Source organism: Anolis carolinensis, unplaced genomic scaffold (genome assembly GCF_035594765.1).
Source record: "Anolis carolinensis isolate JA03-04 unplaced genomic scaffold, rAnoCar3.1.pri scaffold_12, whole genome shotgun sequence".
Classification (NCBI taxonomy): domain Eukaryota; kingdom Metazoa; phylum Chordata; class Lepidosauria; order Squamata; family Dactyloidae; genus Anolis; species Anolis carolinensis.
The window spans coordinates 9,358,241-9,372,637 of record NW_026943823.1 but is presented as its reverse complement, the minus strand read 5'-3'; the positions used below and the strand labels follow the sequence as shown (position 1 = coordinate 9,372,637).

Sequence of the window (14,397 nt, the reverse complement as noted above, 5' to 3'; positions counted from 1 at the left end):
TCATACAATAAAGAACAGGACATTTACTCACATGAAAAACTTGTCCTTATACTTCAAGAGAAGAACCGCTGATTTCTACTTATATGTGATTGGGACAGTCCTGTTTTTTGGATAGACATTGATTTTTGGATATACATTGAGTTTGTTTGATTATTTTCATATCACCACAAGCAGTGGATTTTGGTCTTCATAATTTAGGGGAACCCATTGTCCTTTTAGGTAAACCAGGAAAGGACCATAGCAAAGCACCTGATGAACCAACCTGGAAACAGTATATTATTTGAGAACACAGAAATGCTCAGGCACTCCAACAACTATCATGTCAGACTACACAGAGAAGCCATTGAAATCCGCAAGCATGTGGACAACTTCAACAGAAAGGAGGAAAACACAAAACTGAACAAAAACTGGCTGTCAGTATTAAAAAAAACTCTAAAATCAAAACAGTAGATGGGAACCAACACTCTGAGGGCAGAGGAGATCCAAGGACGCTAATGACTGAACAAAGAGGCAAGAGACAAAACCTTTCCAATGCTAATTAGGGTGATTAACTGAAACATTAATGCTGGCTTCCCAGTGACAAAGGACTCTTGCCACACCCTGGACTCTCCACAGATATATATTTTTTTCCTTTCCTAGTTTATCCATGCTACACAACCTCTGAGGATGCCTGCCATAGATGTGGGTGAAACGTCAGGAGAGAATACTTCTGGAACATGGCCACACAGCCCGAAAGACATACAACAACCCTGTGATCTCGGCCATGAAAGCCTTCGACAACACATTGAACACTGAAACATACAAAACTTATTTGTTGTTCTTGTTGTTGTGTGCCTTCAAGTCATTTCCAATTTATGCCAAACTATCATGAGATTTTCGGGGGCCGAGAATATGGGATTCATCCAAGCTCACCCAATGGATTCCATGGCCAAGCGGGAAGTTGAATCCTGATCTACATAATCATAGTCAGATACTCAAACCAATACACCAGTGATTCCCAAAGTGGTGCTACCGCCCCGTGGTGGGCGCTGGAGCGATCCAGGGGGGCGGTGATGCACCTATTAGGACACGGGGCGGGGCCAGAGGAGGGGCAAGACCTTTTCCCAAGTGCCGGAGACAGGGCTGAGTCTGTTAGGACATGGGGCGGAGCTAGAGGAGTGGGTGTGGCTTCTTAATAGGAAGCCTGAGACAGGGCTGAGAATCTATACCTCTCCTGAAGTGCTTGTTGGGACACAGAGGGCGGAGCTAGGGAAGGGGGCGGAGCCTCTTTCCAAGAGCCCAAGACAGGGCTGAGAATCTATACCTCTCCTGAGAGGCCTTTTAGGACTAAAGTGCGGGGCTAGGGGTGGGGGCAGGGCCTCTTCCCAAGAGTGCAAGACAGGGCTGAGCCTCTATATACCTCCCCGGGGCAGGGTATAGAGGTTCAGCCCCGTCAGGCACTTGGGAAGAGGCCCCACCCCCTCCTCTAGCCCCGCCCCCTGTGTCCTGGCAGGCGCCTCAGGACAGGGATAGAAGCTCAGCCCTGCCTCAGAGCTCGTAACTCCGCCCACCCCAGTCCTGGCGGCCCATTTGTGGCCCCGCCCACCTCCCCTCGCAGCCCTGCCTCTTGGACTAGGGGAGAGGCTCAGCCCCGCCCTCTTGAGCAGGAGCCACGCCCACCCCTCTAAGCCACGCCCCCTTTCTAGGGGGAGCTGGGTCATTTTTTTTCTGGAAAGGGGGCAGTAGGCCAAATAAGTTTGGGTACCACTGCAATACACCATGATAATTCTTATGTTCCTTATATCCAAGTCAAATCCAGTGCCCTTTTTCTCTCATTGGCAGGGGATATAGGATTGACAAACGAAAGTATAGTCAGCAGTCCACATTCACTAAGGTTAGGGTTACATGACTCCTATTAAGGGGGAAATAAAAATGGAAACACTTTTTTAAACCTGAGGTTGGATCTACATTGCCATATAGTCCAGTTTCTGAATGCAGATTGACTGCATTGAACTGGATTATATGGCAGTGTAAACTCACATAATCCAATTCGAATCTGGATTCAGAAACTAGATTATATGGCAGTGTAAATTCCCACAATTTACCGGTGTTCACATTTGGGGTACTGAGTATTCGTTCCAAGTTTATTTATTTATTTACAGTATTTATATTCCGCCCTTCTCACCCCGAAGGGGACTCAGGGTGGATTACATTACGCATTAAACATTCAATGCCTTAACATAGAACAAAGACAGAGACAAACGAAGACTCCGAGCTGGCCTCGAACTCATGACCTCTTGGTCAGAGTGATTTGTTGCAGCTGGCTGCGGCTAGCTGCTCACCAGCCTGCGCCACAGCCCGGGCCAATTTGATCCAGATCCATCATTGTTTGAGTCTACAGTGCTCTCTGGATGTAGGTGAACTACAACTCCAAAACTCAAGGTCAATGCCCACCAAATCCTTCCAGTATTTTCTGTTTGTCATGGGAGTTCTGTGTACCAAGTTTGGTTCAATTCCATCATTGGTGGAGTTCAGAATGCTCTTTAATTGTAGGTGAAATATAAATCCCAGCAACTATAACTCCCAAATGACTAAATCAATCCCCCCCAACTGTAACCCGTAACTGGTATTTGTGCCAAATTTGGTCCAATGAATGAAAATACATCCTGCATATCAGATATTTACATTATGATTCATAAAAGGAGCAAAATGACAGTTATGAAGTAGGAATGAAAATAATTTTATGGTTGGGGGTCACCACAACGTAAGGAACTGTATTAAGGGGCATTAGGAAGGTTGAGAACCACTACCGTAGAGGTTACAGCACTTCTCCTTCGCCAGATCAGAGACAAGAAATCCCCAAGACTAAATCAAAAATAGGGGACATTGTGTGCTAAATGACTAGTTTCTCACCCCAAAGCTGTCAGCTCAATAAAGCTCAGCATTTGCCAAAATGGAAGACCGGGGAAGGAGGGGGCCTGCTATGATTGTGGCTTTAACGCAACCGCTCCCTGCAATCCTGTCCGCGTGAGATGTTAACACCATTGAGAGGAGCAGTGTTATTTTCGACTAAATTTGGGTACTTCAGGAGAGATACCAATTTCCAGCCGGATTGGACGTCATTAAATGGAAATGATGTAATTATCATGCTGAATGGGTTTTTCTGGAGTGGGGACATGTGTATGTGCATGTTGGCTACAGAAAATGGGCGATGCGTGGCCTTTTTGAATCCTAACGCTTCTGAAACCGATACTCGCACACTCTCTCCCGCACACATCCCAAGTATATTAAGCATAATCTTATCTATTTGTAGGGAATTTTCTCACATATTTGCCGGGAACAGCCAAACTCTCCATTTCTGCCGGTTTGCCAATTCCCAGTGTTTATTTTACAGGCCTATTTCATCTGCATTTAAGCTTTTCCTGGGCTCTCAGAGCTCTGCAATTTGAAGCACAGATCGGAATCGCAGGAGAACTACCCTAGTTTGTTCAGCCCTCTTGAGTCCCCCCTTCTTTCTCTCTTTTTCTACAGCTTTAGTTCTACAATGTAAATGGTTCCTGAAACCTATTCAGCGACTTCTGAGCCGTGCGTTTTTTTCCTTCTCGCAAAGCATTGAGGGATCCTGCATTCAAACGGTTAATTTGCACCATGTTCTCTTTCAAGAAAAAGGGAAACTGTCACCCTGTCATTTCGGAGTCTGACACTAAGCTTGTCAAAAGAGACAGCTGTTAAAATGAATTACTGTTGACACGCAGAGAAACGGCCCTTGCCAGATGTAAAGGACATCTGCGGCAATGAAGTGGTACAGGGTGGCTTTTAAAATGTGGTCATACTGGTATTTGAATAGACTGTCTATGGCATTAAAACATGGCCTTGACTCAGCCTGTTTAAAGCAGCGAACCAGAGCCAATGGGGGAAAAAACACACCAAGAAGTGCTGATCTGTTGCCGTATCCATAACTTATGCCTGAATATGAAAATGGCACCAAGTTGGAGCTATTAAGCCCTTATCTTGTATCCGGGAGGATGTCGTCTTTAAAACACAGCAGGGAAGATAGTGTGCTTCCAGGCCCTCGGAGATGAGGAGAGGTGAGGTGTAAATTCATGAGCTGGATTATGCAGCGAGAGCAGCGAATTTGTTTTCTGCTAACCAACACTCAGGTTAGAAACTGCAAGGGCATTAAAAAGTGGAATAATGGTGTCTAGAAACATGATTTGGATTGGTATTCTTCATTCTTCTTCTCTTTCCATCTGTTTGTGTATCAGGCTTGGTAGAGAAACAGCTCAAGCGTAATGTATTTACTCTGGGAGTTAAGACTATCAGATGTAGAGGTAAGGCTCACAAGCAGATTTAGAGCTTAGGATCACAGACAAAAATCAAATTAAAAACCGAAATCCCTTCTATATGGGGAGCCTAGATACTATTTTTAAACACAAGTTCTCTGGGAGGAAGAAAATCAAGATACTGGATTCATATCTTGTTAGACAGATAATGCACCGTTAGACAAGAATGCATTGGCTGTAACCCTATTGTGCAAAGCTGGTCAGAAAATACTGTTCTAATTGACATGTGGTCACACACTTGCTAAAGGGTTAAGTGTGTGATGATGTGGAACTAAAGGGACATGCAAAGAAGCTGAGCCATGGCCATGTGACAGGCATGATGAGAGTTGTATCATCCATTTTTGCCCCTGGTTGATGACAAACGAACAATGGGTATAAAAGAGGGCAGCAGGAGTAAACTATAATTCACACAACTGTCCTGCATTCAACAAATCTTACCTATAGCAACATACACCAAATGGAAAATGTTTGGAGCAACATTTGTGGTTGTTGCACTTCTCTAAATATCTTCAATTCCATTATTGATGCTTGTTGAATTCATAACAAAGCAATGCCTCCTGGCCAATCTCCTCTCACAAGCCCACCGTAACAGCCAGCAGCTGAAATCATGAAACTAGAAATTCCCTTGACTAAGGCTTAATGCAAGATGTTCTTTAAACTCCAACATTGCCCAGACGGATCTAAAATCTTTTCCCCGTCTCATATAAAGCTTTTCCTGTCTTATATACTGTCATGAAATCATTTTGTTTACCTTTACAACTAGATATAAGTCTCTTAGCTAAAAAGCACAATTATCTTCAGTGCACTTGAGAACTCATCCAAAGTTTATGGAAGTTCTGTCTCCTATCTCCTGGCTCACTAGCCGCTTCACCTGGCAATTCATCTTGAGAAATCACTTCCCTAGAGAAAGGCTGCTCTGGGCCCCCATCAGGAATGTGGCTTTCAGAAACTACAGGAGAAATGCAACACTCATTTTCAGGGCTTAAAATCTTATGCTGGCTCACAGGCTCAGCAATACCATCACCCACAGTGATATCATAAACAATCATTAGCTACATTACAACATTGCTGTGGAAATAAGGATTGATGATAAAGCTTCAGTGGAGCTTTTCCCCATGATAATAACTTTTTCAGGAGTGGATTTCCCTTCCGAGAGGTAGATTTCTCTCACTTCCTGTTGTCTCACCCTCATTCTTAACCATGAGTCATTTGTAAGTCAGATGTCTGTAACTCGGAGACTGCCTGTATATCTGTATACACACATATGTTACGTCTCCATATTAGGAACTCTACACTTTAGGACCACAATCCATCATATTCATTATTAATTGCCTAAGGAATCAACTCCTAGAATCCACCCGAAACTCAACAAATCTGGTCCAAGTGATAGAAGTCTATAATGCAGGCAAATGGCATTTAGGATGGCATGTTTTGAGCATCCTCCCACCCTCAATGAGAAGTATTTGTATTGCATAAGCTTTCAGAAATAGTTCTTCATTCGCTCAGTCGTTTCCAACTCTTCGTGACCTCATGGAACAGTCCACACCAGAGTTCCCTGTCGGCTTTCGTCGCCCAGTTCCTTCAAGATCAAGCCAGTCACTTCAGGGATACCATCCATCCATCTTGCCCTTGGTTGGCCTCTCTTCCTTTTTCCTTCCATTTTCCCCAGCATCATTCTCTTCTCCAAGCTTTCCTGTCTTATCATGATGTGGCCAAAATACTTCATCTTTGCCTCTAGTTTTACTTACTTAGGCGATCCCTCGTAGCTCAAGGAAGATTGTCTTCCATCTCTGGTGTCTTGTGGGTGGGTTCTTAGGTGGCTGAAGAGACCTATTCTTGATTTGCATGTTCTCCCGCAGTGAGGACATCGGTTTCCAGGTGGAAGGCGGTCCTGGTCAGGGTTGGCTTGACGGGCCTTCCTCTTGGCACGTTTCTCCCTTAAGCCCTCCATTCGTGCCTCTTCGAACTCCGCAGCACTGCTGGTCACAGCTGACCTCCAATTAGAGCGCTCAAGGGCCAGGGCTTCCCAGTTCTCAGTGTCTATGCCACAGTTTTTAAGGTTGGCTTTAAGCCCATCTTTAAATCTCTTTTCCTGCCCACCAATATTACGTTTCCCGTTCTTGAATTGGGAGTAGAGTAACTGCTTTGGGAGACGGTGGTCGGGCATTCGGACAACGTGGCCAGTCCAGCGGAGTGGATGGCGTAGGGGCATCGCTTCAATGCTGGTGGTCTTGTTTCTTCCAGCTCGCTGACATTTGTCTGCCTGTCTTCCCAAGAGATTTGCAGGATTTTTCTGATGCAACGCTGATGGAAACGCTCCAGGAGTTTGGTGTGACGTCTGTACACAGTCCACGTTTCGCAGGCGTAGAGCAGGGTTGGGAGGGGAATGGCTTTGTAAACAAGCACCTTGGTATCTGTATGGATGTCCCGGTCATCAAACACTCTCTGCTTCGTACGGAAAAATGCTGCACTCGCAGAGCTCAGGCGGTGTTGTATTTCAGTGTCGATGTTGACTTTTGTGGAGAGGTGGCTGCCAAGGGAGCGGAAATGGTCAACATTTTCTAATGTGACACCATTAAATTGTATTCCTGGCATTGCAGAGGGATTAGCTGGTGCCTGTTGGAAGAGCACTTTGGTTTTCTCGATGTTCAATGAGAGGCCGAGCTTCTTGTATGCTTCCTCTAGTATCCTTCCCTCCAGTGAGCAGCTGGGCATTATTTCCTGGAGGTTGGACTGGTTGGATCTTCTTGTGGTTCAAGGCACTCTCAGGATTTTCCTCCAGCACCAAAGTTCAAAGTTTGCTCAGCCTTCCTTATGGTCCAGCTCTCACATCCATAGGTTACTAGCTGTGCCCTGCCACGCGTTGCTGTGGCAAAGTATGGTGGTATGGGAAATCAGATAATCTGTATTTTATAGGTAGTGTGGAAGAGGCCTAAGTGAGGCCTAACTCTGCCTGTCCCCTGGGCTGAGTGGGTTGCTAGGAGACCAAGTGGGTGAAGCTTAGCCTTCTAACTGGCAGCAATTGGATGAAAGCAATTATTGCTCTCCCTCTAATTAGGACTTTATTTTTCTTTTCTTTTTGTTGTATGAATGTAGCGGCATGGATGAGGGGTTGTGCTGCCAAGTTTAGTGTTTCTGGGATGTGTTGTTTTGTTGTTTTGTCCTAGGCCGAAATTTCATTACCCTTTTATATATATAGACTATGGGGAATACCATTGCTTTCACTATGCGGACCTTCGTTGCCAGTGTGATGTCTCTACTTTTCACTATTTTATCACTATTTTCACAAATACAATTGGGTCAAAAACACCTCTTCAGCTTGGGATCGCTTCCAGACAGCAGACTCTCTTGAGGTGCTTTGTGCTTTAGCCCTTTCCCGGTCAAACATTTCATGGTTTGTGGAAGCTGTTAGCTCAGGTATGGCAAAGAAGAAAGACTAGCAGCTTAAACACAAACTCTGATTGTATCTATTACAGTAACTGATTTACAGAAGTGAGTCTCCCCGGGGGAAACTTTTCAGCAGGGAAACCCGAAGCAGGCTCTTTTTTCCCCCCCTTGAAAAATGGAGGAGGGGGTTGCTTATTTATCTTGCTCCTTAGCACTTTGTGCAGTTTCTCTGACGTGAATTAATCTGCCCTTTAAAACACCGCCTCTAATAACTAACGTTGTCGCCACATTCGCTGACTCCAGGAAGGATTAATTAAATGGAAAGGGCCAAGAGGAAGCTCTAGCGTCTGATTACTTTTGACCCAGATATTTAGCACTTGCCTTCTGCTGAGACCTCAGAAGTTTCAGGAAGGACTTTCTCCCTCCATCGCATGCCTCTCGCCGTGCAGAATTTAAGCTCGAAATAAAGGAAGTACAGACTTTTTCAAAGAGGGGAGCCTGTCTCCTTGCTTATTTCCCCCACATCCCCTTCATTTCATTGCCGACATCCACAGGAAATTATCGTCTCTTTATACTACATTTTCTTCTGTGATTTGCAAGATCCTTATGAATCCTTTCCAGCGGTTTTTCTCCTTTTTTCCCTCCCCTGTGAAGAGTTTTGGTCACTTACCCACTCTTTTGGGCAATGATGGGCTATTGGCTGGGAAATGCCACCACTGCCAATCTCAAGTAAAGATTTGGGTTTTATCCCTTGATTCTTTCAATGATTACACATGTGCTGTGTGGACACATGCATTGTCATGCTTGTGTGCATTTTCTAGAAAGGGCTTAAACTTCTCCAACTCAGGTTCTTGATCTGAACAAACATTTAGATCCCAGGAAGGGCAGAGGTTAATCATGGCGAGCCACTTCAGTGCTCTCTCGCTTCCAATTTCTCATTGAAATGGCTCTCGCTAGTTAGCTTTTAACAAGCCAGTGTTTGCCAAACAGACTGAAATACAGAAAGCCAGGAACTGGTGTCTCATTTGCATTATATACTTTTTGACATTTTGATACCACATCCTAAAGATTCCTGGGATTTGTAATTTGGTGAGGTACTCAAATTCATGGCAGAGAATTCTAAATCTCTCACAAAACTACAAATCTGGGCAAGAAATGGTAAAATGCACCAACTCCATTGAGGGCATCCAAGGGCATCATTTTTATTTTTTACACTTTTTATTGTTGTGTACTTTCAAGTTGAACCCACTTTCTATCCTCTGAGGCAGATTGCCTGGTGACTTTCATAGCTGAGAATGAAAGTCACCAGGGCTATGTCGGGGCTATGTCTGTTTTTATTGTTGTTTTTATTGTTGTTTTTATTGTTGTTTTTATTGTTGTTTTTATTGTTTTATTGTTATTTTAAAGCTAAGTGTATTGTTTTAATCTATTTCTGTAAACCGCTCCGAGCCAAACTGGGAGTAGAGGTATACTAGTCTAATAAATAAATAAATAAAAATAAAAATATATACACTGTAAAAGTTATGTAGTTTGGTACCACAAGGACTACCGTGGCTCAATGGTAAAGACTCATAAGAGCCGAAGGTTTACAGGCCGTGGTTATGCAATGGGTTTAAATGCTTGTGCTGCTGAACTGCTCACCTGAAGATTGGCAGTTCGAATCCGTGGGATAGAGTGAGCTCCCACTGTTAGCTCTAGCTCTTGTCAACCTAGAAGTTCAAAAACATGCAAATGTGAGTAGATCAATAGGTACCACCTCTGCAGGAAGGAAAGAAAAATGCAGTCATGCCGGCCACCTGACCAGGAGGTGTCTATGGGCAACACAAGCTCCTTGGCTTGGAAACTGAGATGAGCACCTCTCCCAGAGCCAGAGATGAGCACTTCTTCTAGAAGCTGGAAATGAAAGGAGAAGCCTTTGCCTTTGTGAATGTGTGTTTCATTGTATTTCATTGTTAACAAGGCATTGAATGTTTGCCTGTGTCTGTTTATATGCTGTAGTCCACTCTGAGTCCCCTCAGGGAGAAGGGCGGAATATAAATAAAGTGGTACTATTATTATTATTATTATTATTATTATTATTATTATTATTATTATTTTCGTGTCAGGAGCAACTGGAGTAGCTTCTGGAGTGAGAGAATTGGCCGTCTGCAAGGACGTTGCCCAGGGGACACCTGGATGTTTTTGATGTTTTGTGGGAGGCTTCTCTCATGTCCCCGCATGGAGCTGGAGCTGAAAGAGGGAGCTCATCCTCGCTCTCCCCGGTTGGGATTCGAACCTGGCAGCTTTCAGGTCAGCAACTCAACCTTCAAGTCATGAGGCTTTTATCCCCTAGGCCACCGGAGGCTCCTATTATTATTATTATTATTATTATTATTCCTCATATGTATGCTTGCCCACAATGCCCTACCTCATGCACGGAGGAGGAGTTGTTTGAAGCTACGGACAATGCGATTGCTGTTGCCCGCTTTTGGTCCAAGACTATTTAGCTGTTTGTGATTCCTTTATTTTATCACTTTTAAACTTATTTATTATGCAATGCTTTTGACACAAAATAAATAAATAAATTATTATTATTATTATTATCATTATTATTATTACTACTATTCTCTGTTAAAGAATTCTGGTGCTTCACCAAACTGCAAATCCCATGATTAGTGGAGATTAAAGTCTTAGTCCAATGGTCAAACCACTTCTTCACCTGGCAAGCTACAAAACTGCACTTTGCACACCCTGACAGACAACCTTTGTTCCGTCCCCCAGGACGATGGTTTGCCTTACCTATTGGTCGTTTGTTTGTTTTCCCTCCTTTACATTTTGTTTGAGCCTCTGGCTGCAAAGGCCTAGGAAAGGTGGCTTGGAATCTGCAAGAGCTGGCTGCAGTTTTCTTTGCAGTGATTGGTCAAAGAGTGCAACATCTTAGGACCGCCCTTTTTACCAGGGTCTAGTCTCCATTTTGGAGCTTCATTCTGGCTATAGTCTTCCAACGTGCTGGAGCTGTGCAAGGCTAACTGGGACAAATCATCCTCAAAACCAGGCCAATCTAAGCCTATCCAAATTAGATAAGTATTGAATTATATTGATCTGGAATAGGAAATCTAGTTAGAGGAGCAGAGTTATTCCATCGCTTCTAGAACTAATCTTTGCTGTAAAGATAGGGAAGGAAAGAGTTTCTCCTTCTAATATAGGCAGCGTGATTAGGGTATAGTGGTTTTATAATCACCTTTGCCTTCTGGAACCAGGGATAATTCTGTGACTAAAACCTATAGAAATTTGTTTCATTTTCTGCAACTTTAAGATCTGTGCCAGGTTTACAACCTTGTATGAATAAACATCCTTTTTTGAAGTTATCCAGACTCAGTCGTTCAATATCTATAGGACAGCTTATAGGGATTTGCAGTTCGCCCGGATAAAGGACAGCACGTTTCAGTTTTATAGTTTTTTACTGTCCGGCGGACGGCACAACCTTGCTCACATAGTTTTGTTATGACTGGAGTTCAGTTACTCCAGTGACAAAATACTTGTGTACAACAACACTAAAATGAGATCTTGCTTTCTTATACAGGTGAACAATGGGATCGGACTGCTGGAAAGAGATTTTTTTCCAACAAGAGGGAGAAAAAGACCTTAAGGGGTAAAATGAGAAAGCAGAAATTGCAGTGGAGACAAAGCAAAGAGAAATGGACCAGGCAATGTCAAAAGGCCAGTATTTTCTCACTGAGTCACCGTGCATCTTGCGAGCAGTGATGAACTGAAGCCTGCCAGCCTCTGAAGCGATGACACTTAAGATGAAGAATTGTCACATTCAATATGCAGCCTGACACTGGATGATGCAGAGGAGTTATTGACTGCAACCGAGGCACCTGCAAGGAGCCAGCACAGGGATGCAGCAAAGCAGTCGAAGGAAAGCGGACCATTTCAATGGAAGAAGAAGGTGCAGAAAGGCCTGCAGACAGACTCTCAGCTGGGACAACCCGGGCTGAAGATTGGGCAAAAGTGTCACTGGATTTGTTGCTGTCATTCTGATTTTTAATCTATACTAGCCTGGGAACCCGGCGATGCCCGGGTTATTTGCAAAAGGCATTATTTGTCTTTGTTTGTTAGGTATTCTCAGTTTGGAGTGGGTGAACTACAATTCCCAGAATCGTGGATCAATCCTCCCCAAACCCTGCCATTTTGGGTCTGTGTCCCAAGTGTGGTCCAGCTCTGTTGTTGGCTAGTCATTGCCTGGCTGCAGTGCTCTCTGGATGGGGGTGAACTGCTACAACTCCCAGATTCCCTGGGCAATTGTCCCAAAACATCTGTAAGTATCCACACAGGCAATGTTCAGTCTGTGTGCCCAGTTTGGTCCAGATCCGTCATTGGCTGGGTTTAGTGCTCTTTGGATGCCGGTGAACTACAACTCACAAAATCAAGGCCCATTCCCACAAACCCCTGCAGTATGTTCAGTTGGTCCTGAGGCTTCTCTGTGCAAAGTTTGGTCCCGGTCCATTGTCAGTGGGAGTCACTGTTTCTCTGGATGCAGGTGAACTATAACTCTCTTTCCCCCAAACTTGTCCAATGTGCTTTTTTGGGCTCTGTGTGCCGAAGTGCTCATTCATTGCAGGTGAACTATAAATCCCAGTACCTACAACTCCCAAATGTCCAGGCCAATTCCCCTCCAAACCCACCAGTAGTCAAATCTGGGCATATCGCATGGCAAGTTTGGTCCAGAGTCATCATAGAATCATAGAATAGTAGAGTTGGAAGAGACCTCATGGGCCATTCAGTCCAACCCCCTGTCAAGAAGCAGGAAAGATTTGGGTTGATAGCGTTCTGGGTGTAGGTGAACTACAACTCCTCTATATTTCCCAGTAGGAGTGACAGTGCTCTGACTTGATGCAGGGTGAACTACAACTTCCACCATGTGGAGTCAATCCCTAAACTCCTCCAGTAAGTTTAGTTTCAGCTCAGTTCTGCTCTGTTTGTTATGCAGAGAGATTGGAAAGGGAAGGGCAGTGGGCGGGGCCATGCAAATGTCACAGCAATGGAGAACCCTGGGATGCCTGCCTGTGGTGGAAGAAAAAGCTAAATTTAGGATGAAATGGTCCCCAAATGAAAGCATTCCTTGGGTGGTGGGCCGTAGTGTTTGGGAAGGACATTGGCAGGGGTTGGGCTACATGTTCATGGAGCTCGCTGTAACCGTAATGTCAGTGCAAAGAGGTGACTTGCTTGATTTTCACACCTGGGAAGTATAGCCTGTTTGTAGAGGCCAGAGGCTGTCTATGTGAGCAGAAACCCGTGCCACATACGGGTTTTTGCTTTTATTATGGATTTAGATTAGATTAGATTAGATTAGATTAGATTTAGATTAGATATGTCCAGATGACACTTCTGTTCTCCCAGACACTTTTCTGCCTATTCCCTGCCCTCGCTACAATATTTTATTCCCACCTTCAGCTATGTTTCATTTACAGCAGAACCTCAACTTCTGCAAGTTTCCAGATTCTTGTGGAAAATTTCAGTTGTAAATAAATAAATGTACCTTTTGAACATGCCCGAAGAAGAATTGGAAAGGAAATATGGAAGAATCTTGTTTTACGTGACAGTGGCGGCTCGGATAATATACGCTAGATACTGGAAAACCTCAGAGGTACCTCCCTTAGCAGAACTGGAACAATATATTATAGAGTTGCTGATGATGGACAAAATAACAATGCACTTAAGAGGAGAACCTTTAGAGAACTTTGTTAATGAATGGCAACCAATGATCCAACACTTCAATGTAAAATTAATCTAAAAATGTACATAGAGGAAGCTAATAGACTGAGGCAAGGAGGAAACGGATATAAATTTGGAACTTATAATATTTTTATATGTACTATACAAATAGAAGCCTGTGACCCCTTATTGAAAATATATTGTCTGAGAAATGATTATGAAAGACTAATTGATGAAAGTATTCAACAAACACTTGCAATGTATGTATATTTGAATGAATGAAAATAAATAAACATTATATGTGTGTGTGTGTGTGTAAATAAATAAATGTAAATTAAGTGTAAATAAAACTTTTAAAAAGTTTTAACAAGTCATAAATGCATAAAGTGGTACTATTATTATTAGTACTAGGCTGTGGCGCAGCTGGCTAGTAACCAGCTGCTATAAATCACTACTGACCGAGAGGTCATGAGTTCGAAGCCCGGGTCGGGTTAAGCCTCCGACCATTAATAGCCCCGGCTTGCTGTTGACCTATGCAGCCCCGAAAGATAGTTGCACCTGTCAATTAGGGAAATTTAGGGATGCTTTATGCGGGAGGCTAATTTACAACACCATAAAACTGCCAGCAAAACACAGGAAAGGAATGAGGAAGTACAGCCACTACTGGACGGTGAAGCAACAGCTCCCCCTGTGGCCGGAATCGTGAAGCTGGAAAAATGTTAAAAATGCCTCTGAGTCTGTCTAATGTATGTTGGTTGTCTGTTGGCATTGAATGTTCACCATATATGTGTTCATTGTAATCTGCTCTGAGTCCCCTTCGGGGTGAGAAGGGCGGAATATAAATACTGTAAATAAATAAATAAATAAATAAATAAAATAGTCAAGGTAAAGGTTTTCCTCTGACATTAAGTCTAGTCATGTCCGACTCTGGGGGTTAGTGCTCATCTCAGTTTCTAAGCTGAAGAGCCGGCGTTGTCCGTAGACACCTCCA

General features: G+C 43.7%; 1 long non-coding RNA gene across 1 annotated transcript in view; it reads left to right on the top strand.

The window, feature by feature from the left end:
- The window catches only part of LOC103279452 (uncharacterized), a 146,616-nt gene extending 133,311 nt beyond the window's left edge, over positions 1-13,305 (top strand). The window contains exons 5-6 of the long non-coding RNA XR_010001077.1: positions 9,815-9,998; positions 11,272-13,305. This is a non-coding gene — a long non-coding RNA (uncharacterized LOC103279452). The remainder of the gene's footprint in view (positions 1-9,814; positions 9,999-11,271) is intronic.
- The last annotated feature ends 1,092 nt before the right edge of the window (positions 13,306-14,397 follow it).